The sequence below is a fragment of the Dioscorea cayenensis genome, chromosome 1 (assembly GCF_009730915.1).
Source record: "Dioscorea cayenensis subsp. rotundata cultivar TDr96_F1 chromosome 1, TDr96_F1_v2_PseudoChromosome.rev07_lg8_w22 25.fasta, whole genome shotgun sequence".
NCBI lineage: Eukaryota > Viridiplantae > Streptophyta > Magnoliopsida > Dioscoreales > Dioscoreaceae > Dioscorea > Dioscorea cayenensis.
The window spans coordinates 6232657-6235499 of record NC_052471.1 but is presented as its reverse complement, the minus strand read 5'-3'; the positions used below and the strand labels follow the sequence as shown (position 1 = coordinate 6235499).

At 43.6% G+C, this 2843-nt stretch overlaps 1 non-coding gene across 1 annotated transcript; it reads right to left on the bottom strand.

The window, feature by feature from the left end:
* Nucleotides 1-2339: 2339 nt before the first annotated feature.
* On the bottom strand, nt 2340-2446 carry LOC120267643. The gene has a single exon (XR_005538515.1). It is a non-coding gene; the product is annotated as a small nucleolar RNA R71 (small nucleolar RNA).
* Nucleotides 2447-2843: the final 397 nt, after the last annotated feature.

Below are 2843 nucleotides of genomic sequence, written 5' to 3'. Positions count from 1 at the left end.
GCACTGATTTTGGTGGAAATCTTGCTAACGTTCAAACGCGAAGACATAGGTCGGGTGTGAGATGCTAGAGTGTGTGCCAACCTCCTCGTATTTGAGTTAGCACAACCATTTGGAGGGCCACAAGGGCAGTCACACTCAAGTATTCTGACTTATGCACATAGAACAAAATCTACACAACTTGTTCGTCATTAAAGAAGCAAAGCGATCCACGACGATGAAAGTATGGACTTGGAAATTATTTTAGGCCAGGTACTGTAGCAAAAGTACTATCCATAGCAGCCCGAAAATCACAATTCCAAAGAATCCACATGGGCGTGTGGAAATTATCCATGCCCATGTGGAAATTCCATATGGCCATGTGGAAATTATCCACGCCCGTGTGGAAATTCCACATGGGCGTGTGAAAAATCCACAGGACCTTGTGGATGCCCAATCCAGCCCTATTTAAAGCCGATTTCAGCCCTGATTTCAGGATTCTTTTCTAAATCTTTTCCCCAACTCTAGAGAGGGTTTTGGCTAGGGTTTTGAGAGGTATTGGCTAGGATTTTGGAGAGGTTCTACGGCTCTGACATCGTCATTCCTTTGGAAGAAGGTTGGTAGGGGAGCTTCCGTCGAGACGTATCCTATACCGGACAAGGGAATCCTTGGATGACGAGTAGAGGACTTTCCACAAGACCATTGACACGACTATTGAGGGGGTTTCTCTATGGATTCATTGCTTTTACATTCTATTTCTTTGATTGTACTTAGCTCCATGGGGAGCTTAACATCTAGTGGGTACTTGGGTATTTGTGAACCCTAGGATGTATTAGTTTCATTGAATCTCTTTATTATGATTTCAATTAATTGATGTTTGTTGTGAGTTCCAACCTTGAATGCTTGATTGTGTGAACATTTCCACTAGAGTGACACTAGGGTTGAGAGTTCTTATTGGTAACCTTGTGAGTGAGTGACACACCATGAGCGTTAGACAAAGCTAGGTTGGAGAGTGTTAAGAGGGTGAGTCGAGAGGTACAGGAGCGTCCCCTTTCCCCTCCGGCGTGATAGATTCTGCCTCCGTTCCTCGAGTTCTTTGCGGCCATAATAGAGTGAATGGTCTAAGGGATGATCCTCCACTGGGGCTTAGTTGCACGTGCAACGGAGTGAAGCATTGAGGTGATCTTAGTATCTAGGGCTTAATCATGGTTAGGGACCTTCCGCCAATACCAAAGGGTTAGGTCTATCATTGGGAAGAGATTTATCACTTGGAATCCCTAGAGCTCATTGCAACTCTATTCAAGTGCGAGGTTGAGAGGTTATCTAATCTCTCCTCCGGGATATGTATAGAGTTAGGCATAGTTGACCTTAGATTTGGGACTATGTATTTAAGGATATCCACGACTCACCATTGCATTGATTAGGAAGCATAATAGAGGGTTCTTGCACTTGAAAAAATTATCCTAGGCGGAGCATTATCCGAGTACCCCTTTACTCGTGCTCTCTTATTTGTTGTTTTTACTTTTGAGAATTGAATCATTGTCCCACTTATCACTACTGATCTTTCACATAGCTAAGAAGCGGATTACGTGTTTTTATTCCTACTCCCTATGGATTCGATACCCGCTTATCCGGGATTATTACTTCAACAAACATGTGCACTTGCGCGATATACGCAAGGGGACCTTGTCAAGTTTTTGGCGCGGTTGCCGGGGAGTAGGCGTTTAGAGATACTTTGCACTTTGTTTTCTTACTATATCACCATACATTCTATTTCATATCTTCTTATTCTATCATCGTTCTGCTTTGTTTTTCTTTCTTTCTGGGTGCAGCTCCAGGTTATGACCCGAGTGAATCCCTCAATATTGATTGAAGGAGATCCTGAGCTTGAACGTATACTTAGAAGAAAAAGGAAAGAGCCTGTGCAAGAACAGTCTAATTTCGCTGATTTGGAAGTGGAAGAATTTGAAAACATGGCAGAACAGAATGAGCAACAGCGAACATTATCCGATTATGCCAGACCTTCAGTGTTGGGGACACAATCAAATATAGTTCGTCCCCCGATTGCAGCTCAGAACTTTGAACTGAAGTTTGTATTCATCCACATGTTGCAGCAATCTGCACAATTCAATGGTTTGGCCGATGAAGATCCAAACAGTCATATAGAGAACTTTCTTGAGGTGTGTGATATGCCGAAGATAAACGGGGTGACTGATGATGCAATCAAGTTGTGAGCCTTCCCATTTTCCCTAAAGGGGAGAGCGAAGTAGTCGCTACACTCATTACCTAGAGCGTCAATTACCACGTGGGAGGAGATGGTAGAAGCTTTTCTTGCCCGTTATTTTCCTCCCGGAAAATTAGCAAAGCTTAGGAATGAGATCTCATCGTTTGTTCAGTTGGAATTGGAGTCTCTATTCGAGACATTGGAAAGGTTCATGGAGCTTCTAAGAAAGTGCCCGCAACACGGATTCCCGGAGTGGATGATTGTTCAGACCTTTTATAATGGTTTGAACCCGAGTACAAGGCAACTCTTGGATGCAGCAATAGGAGGTAGCTTAGGTAGCAAGACCCCCAATGAGGCCCGTCAGTTAATTGAAGAAATGGGGTTAAACAGCTACCAATGGGATGCTAGGGAGAAGAAAAAAGTGGCCAGTCTCCATGTAATAGATGCGGTAACTTCATTGGCGGCTCAAGTGGAAAATTTGAGTAAAAAGTTAGATCTTCTAACTTCAAATAGAGTGGCGGCCATGACTAAGTGCACAAGGTGTGGTAGAGGACATGCTCCCTCTGATTGCCCGATCTCTATTGGTGATGTTTCTTCAGTGGAGGACGTTGATTTTGTAGGTAATGGCATGAGACCTCAAGGA